Source organism: Coturnix japonica, chromosome 10 (assembly GCF_001577835.2).
Source record: "Coturnix japonica isolate 7356 chromosome 10, Coturnix japonica 2.1, whole genome shotgun sequence".
NCBI lineage: Eukaryota > Metazoa > Chordata > Aves > Galliformes > Phasianidae > Coturnix > Coturnix japonica.
Window position 1 is genome coordinate 3,778,319 of NC_029525.1, and position 22,381 is coordinate 3,800,699.

The 22,381-nt window shown below is 40.6% G+C and overlaps 1 protein-coding gene across 1 annotated transcript in view; it reads left to right on the plus strand.

Annotated features, from left to right (window-relative positions):
* The first annotated feature begins 1,228 nt into the window (after positions 1-1,228).
* RORA (RAR related orphan receptor A) overlaps positions 1,229-22,381 on the plus strand; it is a 387,110-nt gene continuing 365,957 nt past the window's right edge. Inside the window, exon 1 of the mRNA XM_015872508.1 lies at positions 1,229-1,417. The gene's annotated coding sequence lies outside the window, so the exon portion shown is untranslated. The remainder of the gene's footprint in view (positions 1,418-22,381) is intronic.

Here is a 22,381-nt window from a genome sequence, read left to right on the forward strand (position 1 = left end):
GCCTGGCAGCGAGAGCAGGCAAAGCTCTAGGTCAGTGGCTGGCAGATGGCTTCTGAGCTGAGGAGTCTGCTGGCAGATGGTATTGACAGTGTGGACAAGACAAAGATTTTGGCTACAGTAAGAGAGCTTTGGAAAGACACTAGAAGTCTATCTTTGCTGATAATATCACCATCCAATTTGGATGCACATCACATTTTGGTGTTCTTTTTTTCCTTATTTATTTATTTATTTTTAACAAGAGGAAAGGTAGAGAGGTTTTGCTGCAGTAGGAAGGAAAAAGTAACTAGAATGGAGAACGTGAGGTCTGTTATTTGGTTTAGCTGCGAAATCCTGACCATTCAGTAACAACAAAAAACCTTGCTGTGCGTAATTGGCACGTAATTATTTGTGATTACCAGTCTGATTCCTCTGCTTCTCTCACTGTTACTGAACTAATTATACCTCTTATGCAACATTAGCAAATTAAATCATTCAAATTATCCACGTTTATTTCCTTTCATCTCCTTGTGTTTTCTCTACTGCTGTAGTTCCCTCTCATCACCCGGTGCAGCAGTGCCTGTCACACCTCCGCTCACAGCCTCACTTCTTCCTCCCAACTCTTAGCAGGTGTGAAGCCAGGCCATGCTGCAGGCATGGCTCTGCCCCACGCTGTGCCTAATGCTGCCCCATGCACACCTGGCCCTGCACAGCCATGGACACATGCTGGAATAGGGCTGTGCCCAGGTGTGCAGGCAGATCAAATGCAGAAAGCCTGCAGCTCCCCAGAAGAGTCTCAGAACAGGGGGAATCTCTTGAAGCAAAGTAAAAACTGGCTTAAAAGGTCACACACACAAGTCTGAGTCTCTGCATTCCATTACTGCTTGTTTTGGTGTTTCCTCACTTGAAGACACCAAAACATGCAGGGCAGTGAACCCTTAAACAATCTGGAAGTGCTGTATGAAACTGGAGGACCTGATGTTTAAGAGTTTTTCTATAACCATATTCTGAACAGGTTTTGCAGAAATGAACACTGAGGATTTTAGCAGCACTTCAAACCCTCTCCCTCAGCATGAGAAGTCTTTACCACAGCCAGCACCCTTGCAGGCTGGGACGCAGCTGTCTGCTCCATCAGGCATTGGTTGCCCTGGCCAGCCTCACCTGAGATCCTCTCCTCCCATCCCCACCTGTGGTCCCAGCAACCCTAATAACAGCCAGTAGGTGTGTCTGTCTTTTTCCGGCTCAGCTCTGTTCCCTGATCTCAGGGTTGCCTTCTTGCCACCACCGTGGCTGCTGGTTTGGGCTGGGGCTTGACCCTGGCTGCTGGGCCTGTCTGGCACACCTTTCTTAGGGCTGTGGGTCTTGTTGTGTTTACCCTCTGTCAGAACAGCTGTGCCATGCTCTGACACCTCTGCAGACTTGTTTCTCCTGGATTTAGGAGGTAAGACTGGGTTTTGTTTATGGTCCTTTCATTATTCCAGCTAAAATGCTGTACTGTAGCAATTATGTACTGTTTCACAGGCTTATAATGCAGCCTGTTTTGTAGTTTCAGGGGGTTCAGACAGTACTGTGTACTTGGTATATTATACTCCTGTTGTAGTGTGATTGAATGCTACAGTATAGTATAGAAACTCAGGCAGAGGTGCTGCCCAACAAACGCAATCAGAGCTACACATGGAACTGCTTTCCTTCTGTGTGAGCAACCACCTGCAGCTGCCCCCCATCTTCAGCACAGGAGGCTGAGGTTTGCATGATCTAAGTCAGGCTCTGAGTACCACAGCTGATATAAAAGATAATTGTGGCACTTCTGGGCATAATTTGTGATTTTCTTTTTCCTACACTTAGCGTGTTAAATCAAGAATAACGTCTGTTCACTTAAGTCCTTGACTGGGAAGCAGCTTTTCCCTGTGCAGTTGCAAGTGAAACAGTGTCGCCTGTTTAAATCTCCTATTGGTAAAATGAACAGATGCATTGAATCACTTGGTTTTTATTTCCCACTGCCTCAACTTCCTTTGTTCCTAAAATCTCTATTTCTTCTGTTTTCCTTGCTTTGACAAAAGAAGTTTTAACAGCAAAACACATATTTTTGCTTTTAACTTCAAGAAAAGATGACAGTATACTCCCATGAGGAGCAACCAGGTAGGAACAAGAATACACACAAGGCCAAATTATAAAATAATTGTTCAAAAAGGAATCAGTAGGAGAGAAATCGCTGTTCTTTGCTTCACCTTGTGACTTGGATCCGACGTTGGAGTTCAGAAGGCTGAAAATATTTAGAAGGTAACCCAGGATGATCACACATCCAAACCTGAGCACTAAGGAGTGAGGCAGGGAGTGTATTTGCATGTCTCAGGCTTGCCTTGATTTTTTCACTTACAGAGCTGAGAACAGGTGAAAGGCATTGGTAATTAGTCACAGGGGGATTTTTTGTTTCCTTTCTTTCTAGGTAAGGAGCTTGCTTTATATGAAAACTGGAAGCAGACATTTAGCTTCTTTTAAGGTCCTTAATGTATTTCCTCTAGAAACAATATCTGTGTTTACAATGCAGCAGGAGGGTGTAGTCTGGAGTACTAAGGACCCTGCTTAGAGGAAGGAATATCCAGCATTGCTGAGCTGTTATGAAACTGTCATAGGAAAGCTGTAAATTTTGCAAAGCGGTTTGTGGTAAAACTTAATTAATGCAATATATTAGCACAGCTGTGGGTGTGTTTAATTTGTCATTATCTCTGGTCTGATGCTACAGTGTGGTGGCTTTTGGTTCTGAATTCCAGCACATGTTTGAATGAGGACTTTCTGGAATCAGGTTTGTGTGTGTGGTGGTAACTTTGAGTAAGAGTGAAAAGCGCTGCATGCTTGTTTGTGGTGACAGATAATATTTAGGTTGGATAAACAATCCTGCAGAATCTCTTCTGGTTTTTGACATATGCAGATATTTGGATGTACAGGTTTGTGAACAGTGAGGAGTTTGTTTTCATCAGCCAAGTTATCCACTTCTGCAGCAATCTGAAAGTCTGAATTCCTTTTGCTTCCTCCTAGGAGAATGTAAATGGAATTAGATTTGTGTCTTCATCTCTAAATTTGCTGCCTTCTGTCCTCATAAAAAATGAGCAGCAACAGCACGATGTGGGAATTAGTGTCACACTGAACGCTTGGAGGGCTTGTAGTGAGTGTTGTAAACTGTTTCAGTTTATCTTAATGGAGGCTGCTGGAGACTTCTGTTAAATCTGTCAACTTTAATGTTTGAACATAAGCTTTTAATTGCTTAAGTGCAAGCTGCTGATTGAGTTTAATGTGGTAATAGTCCATATGAACAGGTGAATTTCAGTCAGTGCTTACCAGTTGTACTGTGAGATGGGTGATATGCTCTTAGTGCCATGAACCAGCCCCACACCAAGCATGTGCATTCCAGCAGCTGTCAGTTGTGTGTATCAGAATTTACCCATCTTACTAAATTTTCTGGCAGTTCTATTAAAAAAGAAGAAGAAATCCCTGACAATGGTTCCATGGAGATTCAGTATTTTGCTTTTGAAAAAGTAAAGTTTTGAAGTTCCATACTTGTTAAATTTGCTGGCATCTTCTTGACAAGATATTCTTGGTGTTAACTGCACTTCTCAGGTACTGCAATTCTGGGAGCATGATTACAATATTTAGTGTGATACTGCCATCCATTATCACCAACACCACCTACTTCTGCAGAGCTGTAGCAGTGGGCGTGATGCTATCTGGTTCATGTTATTGGCCTACAATTACGTACACCGGGGGGAATAAACTTCAGACTTACGGTAATGTGGATATATGTTTTAATTTACTTTTATTATCCTTACCTCTAACTCAGGAATGTCTTTTTGCAATTGGAAATGCCTTTATCCAAGAGAAGTGTAGCTCTTTCTTCCTGTGGCTGAGCCGTGGCCATGTTTGGTCAGTGGGTAACACTGCTCTGAGTGGGACAAAACCTCTTTGCATGCTCTGGAGCTTGTCAAAGCTGATGCTGTGTAGATATCTACACAGCCTACTTAATTGCTGTGACCTTAATGAGTTGTCTTTTCTAGTTCACGGCAAGATAAAATAAGGTAAAATACAATACATGCATCATTCAGAAGGATGCAAGGGTGAAGTGCAGGTTCTGTGTGTGCAGGAACTTTAATCTGAGTTGGATCTGATACAGAAAATGTTGTTCGATCTTTCCATGTATAAAGCAACTTTTATCAGCACAATTATTGTTACCATACAGAGGTCACAAAACAGAGACCATGGTAAATTCTTTGCAGCTGATACTAAAAGCTGCAAGTATTTGCTGTATTTTGTATATTGCAATGAAACATTGCAACGGGGGCTACAGTCTCCTTTTACATCAGCAGCCATCTTGTAACTTAGGAAGATGTCTGTGCCATTGGCTTACAGCTTTAAGGTAGGCTGAGGTGCTGCCAGACTGGCTGTTATTGCTCTTTTCTGGTCCACTACTGTCCTGCACTGTTCCCTGATCTAATGTTTGCCCGTCAATATCTATTTTCTGTTGAACTATGAGCAGACTTTGGGGGCGTGTAAGGTACTAGGCTGCACGGCAGGATTTCATTTTGCTCAAGGATCAATATGTAGTCAGTTGCTTGGTTTATTCCTGTCCTTATGACCTTTGGTCCCTTTTAGAAATGATGAGGAAGAGACTCCTGTCTCTGTTACCTTTTGTTCCCAAATTCCTCTCAGCTCCTTCAGATATTGTTCTCCCTCCAGGCAAGAATCTCTGTGTGAGCCTTTCAGCCCTTCTGTCTCTGTTCTCATTCTGTAACTGCACTTCGAAGCCTTCCTGTCGAATAATCAGCCCAGCTTCCCTTGGTGGCTCACGGCCGTTCCTTGGCTCCACGGCAGGAGGTAGGAGGCCACCTGTACACTGTCCTGGCTGCACTAAGTTTGCTGTCTTGAAGCCAGTGATTCTGTGACATATGCAGATACAATAGTTATTGCAGAGAAGAATTTAATTTAGAAACCATTTGAAGCCCCTCAAAGGAGCAAGAGTTTTGATAATCTTATCTAGATTTTGAGCTGCATGCTATGTAAACAACTTGCATAACAGTATTTAAATATAAGCACAGATGAATGAAGCTTATGTTCAAGTTCAAGTATCTTTATTTCTTGCACTGTGATCGAGAAGCAGTAAATAGAAGAGAATATTAAAATTAGACAATTCTCTGCAGGAGGAACTGTTTCTCTGCAGGGACTAATGTATTTACCAACTGTATAAATGTTCTGTTCATACTACTGAAGTACAAGGTGAATGTATTCAACCCAGTAAGGGATGAAGTTAGGATATTCATGACAACTTCAGTTTTATCAGCTGTGCTTGGTTTTGCTAAGCATAGTATGTGGGGTAGCTGGGTAAAAACAGTGATCTGGGGGCATTTTCTTACACTGTCAGATTGGGTATGGCAGGAATCTTTTTATGTTTATTCCCATTCAACACATAGTGCATATAGTCCATTCATTGCAGGAGAGTTGGACTAGATCCTAGAATCATACAGAATCATTGAAGGGCCTGGGTTGAAAAGGACCACAAGGATCATTTTGTTTCAGCCCCCCTCCCCCTGCTAGGTGCAGGGTCACCAACCACCAGACCAGGCTGCCCAGTGCCACATCCAGCCTGGCCTTGAATGCCTCCAGGGATGAGGTGTCCAAATAGGTGACCTTTAAAAGTCCTTGCCAACTCTAACAATTCTGTGATTCTACATCTGTGAAATTATTTGAAGTTGTTTCAGTACTGTGCTTCTGCTGGCTGATGATATTCAACCATCAGAAACAAGATACCCGTGTGTTTTGAATATTAGATGTAATGAGATTGGACATGCTCAACTAACAGCTAGGGCAGAAAGTATAGTAAAATGGAGGAAAATGGAAAACTGCTCCCAATAGTATTGTCAACACAACTACTGATCCACAGCAGGTGGATTATTTCTGTGAATTTTCTCCTTAATTGTCTTCAAGCCAGTGCCTCTTATCTCCATGATGTCAAATCCTGTGGTTTGTTCTCTGTAGCAGCCAAGTACAGGTAACTTATGGAGAGGAAGGAGGCTGGCTGTGGTAATGGGAGCTGCCAGTGTGCTGCCCTGCATCTTCCTCTGGCTCAGCTTTGCCTGAAAGCACAGGAAAAGATGCTATTTTCATAATTTCACAGTCTGTGTTTAGTAGCTTCTGCTTCATTTCACTGGAAATTGCAAATGTAGTGGCTGGAAACAATTGTGGATAACGCTGCTTTTTAGTGATATTTAAGTTTTGGGAGATGCCACAGTGGGAGTGCTGGGGAAGTGAGAATCGGTGTGCAAACCAGATGAGGAAAGTTGATGAATGGTTTTATGTGATGAGATACTGCATGGGAATTAATGGGAGTGTGTGCTTGCTTGATGTTTTATTGGTGTTCATAGTGGGAAGACTGGGAGATGTTACTACTATATCAGCCTTCTGGTTAGAGTAGGTAATGCAAGCTTTTGGTGCTGTTTGTATGCTTTTGATGACACTTCCTGAACTTGTTGCTTTAACCTTCGATACCTGAACAACAGTGAACTGCAGTAAAGAATATTCTGTAAACTGCTTTCTTCCCTTAATTCAAATTAATGTATGCTGGGTGTTTTTTGTCATGAGTATTTATTTTATACTCAAAATTGCTTCAGAAGATTTTACTGCAGGTACACAACTTAGCTGCGTCACATTTTGATGTTATGCATTTGGAATCACAGGGAGAAAATAAAATGAACTAAGACATTAACAAGCTGATAGAATTTAGGCTGAAGCATCATAGCTCACACTGCAAAAGAAGAGCACATGTGAAGTATTTCTAATAAAGCTTTGCTCAGCTTTTCAGATTCAGAAATGTACTGATGTTAATGAACGCTTGGACAGTGGTGCAGGCATATGGAATTTCTAGGGATATAATGAGGTTGGTGTCTTATGAAATGGCCAATTCCAGGTATAAAATAGTTCAGGGTTTTGGCTTTTTTTCAAGAGCCTGCCTCCTATCAGCCACAAGAAAACGAGCTACTGTGTTCTGTGAATTCAAAATGCATTAAGAGATTCTTTCTTTAAGGTAATGGCAAATAAACAAAATGCAACCTCTGCAAAAGCATGTAAAATGAATTGGTGTATATTGCAGCGGTGTCTCTAACAAAATTGTGACTTTTGTAGAGCTTTAATTACTAGTTAACTAGATTCAAGATGGATCTGTATATAAGCTAAACAATAGATACAAAAGAGCATTATGCAGAGCATAACATGCCTCTAACCATTGTTTGTTCCACTTGATTTGCAGTTCCACATAATAAGATGCCATTTGGGCTCGAGATTTACAGCATGCCTTATCCTTAGTAGATATGTAGGAATGTTTTAATCATCTATGGTCACTTCTCCAATTAGAAGAGAACTATTTGAAAGGTTTGGGTTTTTTTTCCCTGTTTTTTGTTGTTCTTTTTTCTATTTCCACCTAGAAATCTTTTCCTATGACTTCATTATAGTAGACTAGAGTAGATAGTCATTGGTTTTTTTGCTTGCAGGAATTGAATAAAAGTTCACATAGCTCACTTTGAATTCCTACATGTATTATTTATCTATAATAATTTCAAACACAGCTTAAACTGTCAGATTTTTCTCTTTATGTATGTACATACCTACCTGCTTTGTAAGTGCCACACTCTTCACCAGCTGTAGTTAAGTTGCCAGTGCTGGGCAACAATTGTATCACCGGTAAATTATTCAGGATGAGGACCTGGGTGAGTTTGTTTTCTGCGTGAGTTCAGCAGTGTTCAGGAGGAGGACTGTGCTTGAACGTGAGAAAGGAATGTTCCTGTGAGTTTTCCTATTCTATGTGTGTCTTGGTAGTGTGAGGTGCATGGAACACTCTGGATGTTGATTTGCTTTGTGTGGTGTGAAAGAGGTGGTAAATCCTACGGGTCTGGTTTCCCATCATCTCTTCAGTGAGAATTTCCCAGTTTTGACACCACTGAGACACTTTTCCTTCTAGTTTCTGTGTTAATGGAGGAACATTCTGCCTGTGGAAGCTGCTGAAAGTGCCCCTAGGCTGGCAAACAGCCTCCAGCAGAGGTTCCCATTCAGTATAGAATCTCATGCTCACCTACTGCTGACTCAAGGTTGGCTTTGAGAAGTGCAGTAAAAATGCTCCAACCTGAAGAGACCCTTGTCATTTAATTAAACTGGATCAGAACATGTGACAGAAGGGTGGCAGGGTCCAAGTAGTATGCAAGGAACACTGTTGTGAATGTGAATAAAAACATGGCAGATCTCCACAGCTGATGGGGTCCTGGGTCAGTGCTATGCAATCTATAGCTGATAAATCCCACATGCAGGGAATTAAAAAAGTAACATAATTAACCCACAGTGTAGGCATCTTATCCTTTCTTCTGACTGTCCAGAACCACGTAAAGTATATCTCACAGTGTGTGTGTTGCGCTGATTCCAATATATCCAATGTGATATACAGTTTTGGTTGTTTTTTTAGCTTGGTTGCTTTTTTGCTATTTTTTAAAAAATTATATATATATATAATTATATATATTATTATTTAATATATAATGTATATATACATGTGTGTGTGTATTTCCTGGCAAAGATCTAGGGAATGAATTATTATTTGTAATAATAATGTCTTATTGTTTTTAAAGTAAATATCTTTTAGAGATGTATGAGTTGGTTTTGAATCCTTGTGAAAGCAATCTTAGCAACATAATAGCATGTATGAAAGATCTAATGAAAACTATGTTATTCCTCAGTACTTAGTTGTGTGTAACACCACCTAGACAGGTGTGTGTAAGGATCCCTGTTGTAAGTGCCTTGTTTGGTTCAGGTTCTATTATATGGAGAGTCAGCTCTTGGTCAGCAGGTGGGACCTGCACAGGTAGTAAACCAAAATAGTTAAATGCTCTCAGAATTCATTGTGTTGGTACCTCAAAGCTGGTATGTTTTCATGCCAAGCTGCAGCCATGGCACAGTGAAAGACTGCACGTACATTTCAGATCTTGTTTCGTGAACAATTTTCTAGTAAGAACTTTCTGTTGATATACGTACATTGTATTTTTTTATTTCAAGTGTTGGAAACAGTTCCATTCCTTCAGCTGTTGGCCGTGTCTCTTGACAAATAAGTGCATAGAGCTTTATATCAAGATGCTTTTGAGGATGCACAGTCTCAAATGTATCAGCACAAAGGAAAGTGCAAGAGGAAATACTGTCCTGCTCTTGCTCAGGTCAGTCTCAGCAGGGTCTATTTGTGTCCACTTGCTTTAACATAAAGGAAAATGTGATCTTAAGAGGACTTGGAGACTTTGAGAGTTGGTGGCCTGGCTTGAAGAAATGCAGTGGTGGCAGATGCATCTCCTGTTCTCCAGCGTATGGTGGGGTCAGGGTCTGGATCAGGGTTTCAGCCCTGTGCAGTGCTCCATGCTGCTGTGAGGTGCTGCTGGACACCTGCTCTGTCACTGCCTTCTGGCTTCCTGGGAATCCATGTGCCAGCACTGAATTTACTTAGCATGGATGTATTCCCTTCCTTGTTGTATACTTAACACAGATGCTGTGCTGTACATCTGGTGCTCCAGAGGTTACTGGAGTGCAAATCTATGGCAGTTTGCTGGATTGCAATCCTGTTGTTTTACGTGCATGGGATGAGGGTACAGTATGGAGCCTTTCTGAAATGTACACCCAGACTTTGGGTGAGATAGAGAGTAAGGCTTTATGTAGCAGCTTTTGATAAAGCTACTTTGAATGAACTGTTAGCTCTGGTTGTGTCTTTCAGTCCGAGAGGGAGAGAAGTGGATTTTGGAAGCACTTTACGTAGGTAGCCTGCTGCATCAACAAATAGGATAAGGTAACTTATCCTTTAATGAATAAGCCACTGTGTCTCAGGGAAACTGTTCTAAAGAATACGGTGGGAAAGAGTGTCACAAGTGACTCAAGAGATGAGACACCACTGACTGGGTTTCAAAGATACGCAGTATTTAATTACTGGGTGGATATCACCGTAATCACAGTATCCAGCCAGTGCCCATGGAAAGCAATCTACTTTTTGAATGAATTCAGGGTGATTTGGATCTGGATACAGCCCAGGCATGTGTTTAAGTTTGCTTAATGATCCTACTTGTGAGGTGTGACTAAATAACGTTAAATATTTGCACAATGTCTCTTAGCTAGAAAAGGCATAGAACTACTGAAAGTTAATTTAAAGCAGATAATTGCTTTCAGTGATCAAAAGCCAGGAAATATCAAAGCTGCTTGTTTCTTTTTAAACCACTGCAAGATGTATAGCTTTTGTGAGGAATTTTTTGTACAAAGAAGGCTCCAGCTGGTTGTTAGGGTATCCCATTGCACGAGGTGACAGGGTGCTCTAATGGACGTGGGCACATAAAACATTGAGGGAGAAAGCAGGGTGTGTGTTACAGTGCATCAGCTATTCTGCAGTACTTGTCTGTGTGCGTATTCCTTGTCTGCAGAAAGCCTGATGTAGCAGCTTTCCTGCTGGGCAGAGCACATACGGGTGGTTACACTGGGGTTATGCTGGGGAGGGGGTGGGGAGGGATGTAGCATGCGCTGTAAGCTCGTATGCAGTGTGCTTTGCCATCGGTCCTTCATATGCTGAGTTCTGATTCTGGCTCTGTATCGTGGGTAGTTTGTGAATTTCAGTGGAAATCATCTGCGAAGATAGCCACTACCATGGGATGGTGTCCTTATTTGTTTGCTTTATATAATACTTCTTTATTCTGAATTAAATTAGGGGAATTGCCATTCTGATAAATATGCTGAATAATGTCCGCAGTGTTACGGCATATGGCAGAGAGGCTGGAACTTGATGGCGCTTGGGGTCCCTTGTATTTTTACTGTATTATCACTTTGTTTGCAGTTAGATCCTTCTCTTCTTTCCCTGAGGATAAGAGCTTTGGTGTGACTGTAAACAACAGAACTCCTCCTTGGTGAGAGGAAAGCCTTTTTTCCTTGGGAAGGATAATCTCCTTTTATACTGGTCTTTCTGCTTGTGTCCAGAGATTACTAGAGGGTGCTTGATTGTAATGTCTCCAGAACAGAACAGTTTTTCAGGCTCTTTGTTACAGTCATTAGTAACTTCAGTAAGAAACCTGACTTCTCAGGCATTGTGGTAATTGTCAAGGTGAAAGTGTAATTATGGGCCAAATCTAGTGAAAGTTTTTGCATATTAAAGAGCTGTTCTGAAACTTATTCTGGGGGCATTCGGTTATTTTAGTTTTGTGGTGGAAATAAGCTGTTCAGTCAGCATGAATTTAAAGGAACACATTTCACGCTGGCCTGTACTGTTATGAAACACATTAGAACCTGCAGGAGTCCTGGGCTCGTGTGATGTCTGGGAAAGAACTATCTGATGTAGGAAAACTGAATGTATGCTTTTTCTTTACTACTGATGGTCTTTTTTCAATCATGTGAACAAAAAGAACACCTCCAGAACTGGGGTATCTTTCCCTGGAGCAGGGTGTCAGCTTACCTGGGTTTTTGTATCACTTCTTATTTTTTTGGTTGATTCTTTTCCCTCCTTAATTTGAGGAGAGATGTAACAAAGATAACAGTCCTGTTACTTCATGCCCAGCGCATTCAAACATTGATCCCATTAAGGGAAGAAACCTGATTTTTAGGTGATCATACAGTGTAGCCATTGGCAGCTCAGCTCTAACTAGAGTGGCTCAGGACTCCTTTTTTCTTTTTTAGAACCCTCCAATGCTTTTCTCTTTATATTGGATATCTTCTTCCCCTGGGGCTCGAAACATTACTGTGTCTATTGAACAAATCTCCAACACAAGCAATGACACACGGTTTATCTTTTCCCTATTGCTAGTAATATTTTTAACCAGAAACACAGACAATTCCAAAGAAGTCAAATCAACATGTGCTGGTTTATGAGCAGGGATGGTGCTTTTGATGCAAATGCCTGATGAGATAACTGAGCTTTTGTCACAGCACTGATATTCTGTGACCTTCTACGTTAGTTATGATGGAGAGTGAAATCATTGCTGTGTATTTGATGGCTCCTTTGGCTGGCATGGTGACAACTGCAACAGACTGTCAATACTGTGTACTCAGCTTTACTTTTTTTCCCCTGAGGGTACTGCCTGTTTTGCTCAGCTGGTAAAACCCAGCACATCCATACTTGCTCTCCATTTGTCACTAACTACATTCCATGTAGTATACTCTTGAACTAGTGCTGTATTAGTCCTTTCACTGTAGATATGGTTGCAGCAAGACATGAATGTCACGTTCCAGTGGAAATTGTTGGAAAAATCTGTGGCATTACCTCCTTGCCTGTACCATGCCAGTAGACAAAACTGGATGGTGATTCTGGTTTCTCATGTTTGGTTCTGTCCTACTTGAGAAGAAGGGATGTCTCCATGCTTACCAGACAAGGCTGCAGTACTTGTTCTTTCTTGACTGTACTCTCCATGTGTTTACACGGAGCTTTTGACAAGTTGACTCCTTTCTCTTTCAATCTCCTGATGTCTCCCATGAAACATGATGAATATGAGTTGTAATGCTTGATTTCCTGTCATCACATTGCATCTCATTCTGTGTTACCTTAACTTCCAATTTTGTCTTGGCAACCTAATTCTTGCAGCACAGTGATTTTTTTTTTTATTTTTTTGGTTTCTGCTGCTACTGCATTTTGACCAAATTATTTCAGGTGGTTTTTCTTTACTCCTTCTGGTTCAGGTTTGGCCCTTTGATCACTCTCAATGGATATTCCAGTGTTCTGTTAATCCCTTTGCTTATCCATACTTCTTTTTAGGTCTATAATAGTGCATGAGAACATGCAGGCAAACTAATTGTTACTTCTCCTTTAACAACTGCATTTTTTTACCTCCAGTTCTTCCTATAATGTTCTATAGCCTTCCTATGTGGTCGCTTATGGATTTTAATAGACTCAGTTTGCTCGAAGTATTGACTTCTATTTATTTCCATGGAAACTACAGCAAGTACAAAGAGCACAATAACACTACTTGGTAGTACAAATTCTCAGCTATAACAAACTAGTTTTCAGTGCAGTCACCACTGTTAGCTGTGCATTTTCACCAGCAGTGAACAAGAGCTTGTCTCACTGTGCTCACATCCACTGTTCAGTCCCTGTAAACATTCATCAAGTATCAAGGAAGATCAACGGATGTGTTTTTTATCCCTGTTCCTCATCCACACTTCCATGTCCAATGGCATTTTGTCAGACTGTCCCTCTGCTGCCATCTGTCACACAATAACAAAATGTAATGGAATATTGGTGAGAAGGTTCAACCTCTACTGCCGTACCACCAATGTCTACTGCTGACATTGTGTGCCAGGGTAATAAAGCAGGAGGCATTATTTTCAGAGCAGCACTCGTACATATCTACTTTCTCAACCATGGGACAAAATATCTTGGCTTAAAATCACATCAGATATGTCTGTGACATGGGCTAGGTACATCAAGGGTCAAAGACTCCTACGCTTCCTGTGTAGATTGCGAAATCTCATGAGAATGTGTTTTCATTAATATTCATGAAACATTCTCATTCTGCAAACATTCGTGTGAACAGTATTTGTCAGAACCTTCTTATTATACCTAAGCCTCCAATAAGAGTTTAACATCTTAGGCCAGCATTTCTTTCAAGGCTGTAACAGGTTATTCATTTCATCAAGCAGGCTGTTTGCAACGCTCTGTGTTTAGCTGCATGTCAGCCATAGGAAATCATGGATAAGCTACAAGATTGGCTTCTCCATGAGAATTCATGTCGGTTTGCACGCAACTTCTTTAGCTAACTCTATTACTGTAAGGTTATTATCAAGTAGATATATGTGGTGCTGACAGCTCCTGACAGAAAAGTGCTTTATTACATAGAAGCTTGCAAAGAAAAAACTTCAACATTAAAACATGATAATCTTTTATGCCCAGATAGCTACATATTGGACAAGAAATCCATATAATTAATATTAATTGTAATGAAGTGTGACAATCAAGAAAGAGTAACAGGAGATCCTGCTCATAAGTCAAGACCTCAATAGAACAGAAGATACAGAGCCAGCCAGAGATGGATGATGGAAGAACACTGGGCTGAATAATTCATGAAAGAACACAGTAGATTGCATGTGAGGTCTGAAGCCTTTTAAAGGCCTGCGAATAGATGACAGAGTTCACTTGGTTCAGGTAAATAATGATGAGCCTTAAGAGGGGAGTACAGAGAATGTACATGTGATGTATCATGAACTATTAATAAGAGTTAAAAGGTCGTGTACTTGCCATGTCAAGTGTGAATGATCGGGAACTTAACATACAAGGAGAGATGTGTGTAATGTGCAGCATGTAAGGAAACAAAAGCAAATATTACCTTTATTACAGCTTTTTAAAATTTAAATACTTGTTAACTGCATGTTTATGGCATTAAAAAAAAACCCTCTACCCTTTTAGGAAAACAGTATGTGCATAGGAGCATTAAAACTAAGTACCGTGCCTAAAATACACGGGAGCGGTAGGTGATATAGGTTTGCCGTGAACAACAATGTTAGCTTGGGTTGTAAAAGGCAGTGAGTGTGCAAAGAGAAAAATTCTACTTGGTATTTGAATGTCATAATCTGAGGTAGTGCTGTTTAATGATGTTATGGTTGCACTCTTTACACAAATCTTAAGAGCAATGATATAAGGCTATGGGAGATCTGGAAAAGATGCTTTGTCCTGAATTAAGTTTCTACTGGAGATCTGAGAAAGTATATTTCTGTGGAGGCATTTCCATAGAGAGAATATTGTGTGGAGGAGAGAAAAAAAAAGTTTTAAGGCTTATCAGCAGGATTTAATAATGTTTCTTAAATTCTGCTAGCTTTGTGTAAGTCAATTTGTGTTGATCATCAGCCTTGTTTGTGATCAGCCACACCAGTGCTCCCTTCTGGGGTAATGAAGAGACCTAACTGATGATTACAAGGGCCCGATGCATGTTCTGGGGGCAGTTCTTTTAATTTTCTCAAGCTGAACAAATTAAATACAACAATAAGTGGGAAATGAGGTTTTGGTTAATTCATCTACACTGTTATTAGTCTGCCAGTTTCTCTCCTTACCAGTAAGGCTGTTGATTCTTAATGTAAAGGTAGAAAGAAAGATCTTAGATTAAATGTGAGAAAGTCTAAGCAAGTAAGAGGAAAATAGCCTTGCAGCAGTGTGGAGCAGCAGTCCTTGGCTGTAACCTGCAAGGAGCTGGAGGGGATGGGATTGCAGTGTGTGGCAGCAGAGGCTGTGGGCACCAACACTGCTTCCTACTGACAGCTTGGTTTCTTTGCAAGCGTTGCAGAACAGATACTTTACCACACCAATATTCAGGAACGCCTTAATGACAAGAGCCAAAGGCTTAAGAACTTTCTATATAGAAATGATAACCTTATGTAGAGATAATAATAGAGACTGGTACAGCTCAAACCCTGGTGGGGCATGAGGCAGTTTTATACTGATAAAGATCTTGATATTCTGCTGCAACTTTTCCCAGTGTTATAAACTATATGTGTGTGTGTATATATGTATTTATATATGTGTATATATGTATATGTTATTTCAAGTATGAAAATCATGGATGCAGCTAGCTATATGTCCTTTGTCAGATATTTGGATAGTCAACTGAGCTTATTTTACACTGTCCTACCTTTCTCATTTCTGATGTGACAGATCTGTGTTAATGTATATGGTTGTGCTGAAGAGGTTGTCACGGGAAGTGAGAAGTTCTGGCAGCTGAGTAAAGGGCGTGTGGGAGCTCTCAGTGCTGGGAGTGGTGTGGGACATGATTTGGAAGCTGGGTATTGGTGTGTTTCTGCCTTCAGCACTGAAGGAGCAAGCAGTGATGCCCTGAAACAACATCAGCCTAACGTTCCTTCTAGTAGGAGAGCTTATTTTTGCTGAGGGGGTAAAAATAAACATTGCAAAGTATCAAAGTTACTTTACCTGTATACTACACCAGCATGGGATGCTGGCAAAGAATGTACAAGCTGGTTGGGCTTGTTTGTTTGCTTGTTGTTGTTTGTTCATCTGTTTTCAGCAAGCATTTGTATTTGAAAACAGTTTGGGAAAAACAGTGATTCTTGCACTGAATAATATTCAGCACTTCTCTGCAGCCATTTCTCATAAGGAGCTGAAACTTCCAAGTGTACAGAAATAGCACATCTAGAAAACAGGGAAGCAGCCCTGTCTAGGGAGTCAGGAAGGCATATGTAATTGTGGCAAGGTGATCACTAAAGACAGATACTTGCAGATGTGAGTGTAAGAGCAGATGGGAAAAGGCACTTAGAAAATCTGTTACTATATAACCAAAGTCTGCTTCAAGAACTTGCATAAATCCTACTTTTAGGTGGAGTAAAGCTCTTAAATAAGCAATAGGAATTGGTTGGCAGGATGGTCTTTTACACATGTATATGCTAATGTAAACGTCCTAATGCAAATTTAAGCGCTGAAGAACATTGTGTGGATTTGGGAAAATCCCTTAAAATTTTAATTCCATAAGCAAAATATAATTTTGGCAGCACATGACAGAAATAATCCTGCTCCCAGATGTTTCATACTATTGCAGACGAGGCTGCTTGTATGGCCTTCTTCAAGACTGCTCTAAAACAGCACAAATGGTTCTTGGAATGTGAAGGAACTCGGACATACAGGGCAGCTGGGTGCTGTGTGAGCTGCTAACATTGCAGTCTTATGGGGAAATGCAGCAGGGTGGTGAGAGAATGAACTGGTAAAAAAGCTCTGCAGTCCTCTGCAGGTGCCATGGCATGTCTAATATGCTGCCCTATGGATCGTGGAGGGGTCAGAGCAGTCCTTCTTTCATGGGCATGATGACCTCGAGTTGAAATGCAGTTATTTTACTCCTAAAACTGAGTCTTAATGGAAATCATTGCATGCTGAGCAAAATACCCAGCATGCTCGGATGTGTCGCTGTGTGAGCAGGAGGGCTGGGTCCCATCGGTTTGATGCTTTATGAACTGCGAGGAGCTTTCAGATAAACTAAATACTTCTTGTTTGTTTGTTCACTTAAGGATAATTCTAACTGAGTAAATCTCACTTAAAACGCTTGCTTTCACCGACTGGTTCGTTACAAGAGCTAAACCTGCTGCAAACAGCTCTCATCTTCGCTGCTTCCCTCACCTCATCCTGCTGCTTCTCCCACAGCTGTGCTCAACTTGAGAGAGGTGGCACAGTGAGTGTGGTGGGTGTGAGAAACAAGCTGCCCCTCTGACCCCTTAGGACCGGGCTGCCATGAGGCTGCCTGCACTGCAATTCAGGGTCTTCTGCTGCTGTAACCCTTAATGGTGGTTCGGTTACTTCTGTGGTGATAAAGTCAGTTCCCTTCAAAGTACCTCTGCTTTTAAAATTACTGAAGTACAGAGGGTGAGTGGCAGTGTTACTTTTGCTGTGCCATGTGCGTGCATCTCTTGGGCTAACAATCAGAGCACTCCACAGCTGTGACATGGGCCCTGGTGTGTAGCCAGGGGCAGCTGCTGCTCAAGATGGAGGGACAAACAGCTGCGTTGAATCTAGATAGTCAATCGCTAAGCAGTTCCCTTGCTGTGCTTGGGCATGTAACAGGGTATACCTTGTCTAGAAGGAGTAGGGCAGTGTTGTTCATGCAGCATGGGATATCCTTTTGTGTGTAAGTAACTCTAGAGGGAGGGATAGCTGCCTGAATATCTGCCCAGTATCTATTAGCCACAAGATTTGAAGGCAATCTTAACAAAACACTTTGAAAATTGGAAAAGGAAAAAATAAAAGACTCAACTAAATGTTCATGGTAGGCCTTCCCCTGAAGTGTAATTAACTAGTGTGGCCTGTTGATGTACTCTGTTCAGAATGAAGTTTATTTTCATGTTTGTGTGGCTCCATAACGCCCTATTTATCAGCCTCATGACAATATGGCACTCATCCTAGGAAGTGGCAAAGTGTAACAAAGAGAGCAATGTACACACAGTGGTGGCGACACCAACTGTTGCCTGGTCTGTAAATATCAGCAGTAAGCTTCAATTGAGACTTTTCAGAGCTACTTGTATTGGTATGAACTATTATTGTATTGTAAATATGTTTTGTTGTTGTTGTTGTTCTTTCTGCTGCAAGGTAAGTTCTACCTGAAGTTGACTGTACAAAGTGATTTCCCCTGTAGCATGTCTAGGTAAAGATGGAAATTCTCTCTGTGGACCAGCAGATCCCACTTCTGTGAGCGGATTTATGCTGAGGACATATGCAAATATGTAAGTCAGGTTATTATGTGCACGATATAAAAGTCCTATGTATGGAAATCACACTAGAGTGAGGGGAAAAAAGGAGACACAAATACTTCATAATGGTTATAATGCCCCGAAGTTACCTCTATATATTTAACGTGTACTATGGTGTAGTTTGTTGTACAGAGTTGTTTCTAGACTGCATACTTGAATGTGGGAGTGAAGGGAAGGAGGGGGAGGTATTTCCCTCTCTTGCATCTTGGTGTTGTAGCAGAGAGTACTTGATAGGTATATTTGATTTCTTTTTGTTGTGTGTGGTTTTTTTCCTGTTTTTTTGTGAGCGTGCACTACAGTTTTGTGAGATCACCAAAGGTTTGAGGAACACAAACTTGCTGATTCTGATGTCCTTTGCTGTTATTATTATAGAGAATGTCTGGTATCTAAAACTGGGGAGAACTTAGGATTTTGGAATATTTACCTGCAGTAAAATAAAAATGCAAATAGTGGGGAGAAAGTAAATTAAATTTATTAAATTAAATAAATAAATAAATATTAAATTAAATAGTGGGGCAAAGTAATATTTGACCATAACAGAATTAGTATAAAGGTGGCCTGAATAAAAGGAACTTAGAGTGAAGCAGGATTTTTTTCCAAGTGCTTTTTATATCTTCAGAAAAATTAAAGGCAATTCCATATTGAGCACTTAAAAATCTAATTATGACAAAAATCAGAGGGACTAACTGAAATCTCTTGGACTCGTAGTAACACTTCTTTCTGCATGTCTGCATAGTGTGCGGTTAATTGTTTTGTTTTTGTTGTGTTGTTTTTGTTTTAAGGCAGAAGCTGGAAAATACTAGATTTACTCCCCTGGGGTACTTCCAACCTGATAAGGGCATGCTATGTAAATAATGCCTTTATTCCACAAATAAACCCCTCTGTAACTGGGGAAAGACACTAGTGTTTCTCATACGTGTTAGGAAGGGATGCTAACTCAAGCTTTAAGCCTCACTTTTGACCTATGACAATACTTAGAGCTTTCCATAAGAGGATCTCCACATGCATCACAGTCATTAACAAATGTAACTTGCCAGTTGCCTTGTGAGGTAGGTAAGTACTGTGTTATCATGCTGCCTCTATGAATGGGGAAGCTGAGAAACATTGTGTGCCTTATTGTTTGAAAAAGCGCTTTCCAAAACATACAGAAGACATTCTTGCCTGTGGGAGATTATAGCCTAAGTAAAGATAAAACAAATAGACACAAGAGAACAAAGGAGATTGAGGTGAATGAAGAGACAGGCTGGAAGACTGTGTGGTCGCTTTGGGACTGATAGGCACAACTTAGTCCTGTGGGTGTGGATGCTATTTCATAATAATTTGGATTTCTCACTGTGACATTTGTAGAATTAAGAACCAAGGATAGTTTCCAGAAGCATCATGGACATAGATTAAAATGATGCTAAATAGCACAGAGGGCAAATTCTTAGGAAGAAAGCAAAAGCTGTTCATCTACCACAGACAGCAAATTAGAAGGGCTGGCATGCTCTGACTTGAGTGGGGCGTGGACTGAAGTGGCATTTGGGTTTTATTAATTGTGGGGGAAAGCCAGAACTCTGACTTACTGCCACTAGCATAGTATATAGCGCTAACTGCTCAGGACAGGGGAGCCAAGATGTCCTTTTAAAACTTATTCCAGCAGTTCAGAGAGAAGTAGTAGCAATTATAAACATTTTTTCCCCTTAGTTTTCTTCTATATCAGGCAACATTTTTTTCCATTCTCAGTAATCAGTCTTGGGTGATAGACACTTCCTAGACAATCCTGAGGAAGAAATATGCTCTCTGTGATACGATGTTGAATCTGTGGGTGTTTCTGTAATAACTGTGGACATCTGATCCTATTTCCCAGTGCTCCAAGCCCAATTCAACTCTTTCTGTGAGCCTCCTGCTATTTGTGAGTGCTTTAAATAGTTGAGGAATCACCGGATCACCTGTAAACGTGGAGTCATGGTGGCTGTAAGGCCAGAAGATTCTACCAAGGAGATTCTGTAGAATTACAAAACTGAACTATGTTTTAGAAAGCGTGGAAGTAGCTATTAAAGTCTAATTAATGTTGGAGGCAGTATATGTGGTGGTTTGGATATAGGAGTGCTGCTGTTTCTTTTATGTAGAAGAGTGTGTCATTACGGATGGCAATGCAAAATATTTGTTTTGCTGCTAATGCTCTTGTAAGATACGATAGGTATTGCATTAGCAACTGTTTACTGTTTTGGTGCCAGCAGATAAGTCTGCAGCCTGTGTTCAGCAGCTGAACAGCATTGCACTTCTTGGGCTATAGCAGTAGTACCCTTTGCCACAGTGGTGTTTGTTTTCAGCTAGTTAAATGCATTGTGTATTCTGTCAGAAGCAAAAAGAAAACCTTCAGCACTGGAGGGAGGGCAGTGGCAGCGATGATTGTTAAGTGGTGCTCTAGAAATAGCTATTACTTTCATTTTTAACTGTGGTATACTTCTGGACACATAAAATAAATCTGAAAGACTCCTAGGCCTTTATCCATAGGATCTGTCTAGTAAAAAGTTCCATGTAGAGAAGGGGAAAATAGAGGTTGGCTACTCAGTGCTAGAAACGATTGGCTATATTTTGATTAAATGTCATTAGTGCCACTTAATGTCAAATGCTTATTCAGCTTATGATTTAAAGTCATGCAATGCATAGCGTTATTGTACATAGGAGACATTTGTGCATCTGGTGCTTAAATCAAATGTGTTATTTGCATTTTGGAGCATCCCCAAACGTTGTTGTTAGAATTGTCATTTTAAAAATATGTTTTGTCCTGCTTTTAGAGCACACTTAATCTTTTCCCCATTAATCTGCTTTCCCTAAACCTTTCCCTAATACTTCTGAAGGATCCCCGACCTGCTGTGCAGGCTATACAACACAGCAAATCTAATCATGTCTGGAATTATCATTTTTATCAGTTTAATCCATATTTTTTCTGTTATTTGCTTTCCAAAATCTTAGATGTTTTATGTTCTGTGGTGAGTAATGGAGCAATTGTGGCTGTTAGTATCTTTTTTTGACAATGCAGCTAAGATAATTGATTTTCTGGAACGTAGCATTAGTGCTCCATGTTCCAAGCTTAATCTTTTCATTTATTGAATATATTTTAGTCTTCAAATTGTAGATCAGTTGAGAAATTGTTGTCCCTGTGTTTAACTTTTAAAGCAACTATTCAGAATAGTCCTGATTATCACTTGGGCGTTGATCATATGCTCGGCATTCTGCTATCTCTCTGAATTTGTTTTCATGCTCTCATATGATGTCTGAAATTGCTATTTTATTATTTTTGTTTTTCTGGAAAGCTTTTATAAAATGACTTTCATCTAAAACAGTCTCCATTTTCTTTATGCTGCAGTTTGCTGTTGTAGAGTGTAGCTACAAGCATCTAGAGAGAAAACCATCTTAGTTCCATCTAGGAGGTGCGTTTGTGGAGCCCATTTGAATTTATGCTGGTCTGAAGGGAATTTGATTTGATATTTCATTCTTGCTCCCCTATCTGTGCTACTTAAGGACATCAGTGACAGATTAGTACTGGTAAGATCTTCATCTAACAAACTAACTTCTAATGGTACCCTTTACTAATTTGGATGAGGGTGTTTTGCTCTTGAGCACCCCTTGTGTTTATAACAAATAAGGTGACTTCATCTAAATTTCTCATATGAAGAGCTGTGCAAGTGCCATCTTCACTTCTGGGGTTTCCCTGTTTCTTTGATATATATTCCAGGTAAGCTCTGTAATCAGCACCGCTTTCTGTTCTACTTCTGTCCATCACTTTTGTTGTGTTGTGAAGCTGTGGGACACTCAGTGTCAGCTCTGCTTATTGTTCATTTAAGGGTCCACTGCTGCTACATTGGTAAGGCTGCTTTGTAAAAATGTACTTAGAAGAATTTTTGCATACATTATCAGGCTGTAAACCATTTGCAGAAGGTTATGGTCTGTACTGTTTTCATTCTAAGCAGGACGTTAGGGCTCCAGCCACATTACGTTATCCATTTGAGTAACTTTGTTCAATTTAGAGCTCTCTGCCTAACCACGAGCACTAAATTAATACTAGATTTTCACTCTGCCTAGTGGGAACACTAAATAGATAAATAAAAACCATTGCAGGGTAATTGTAGGTGCTGTGGGCTGAAAGCCAAAC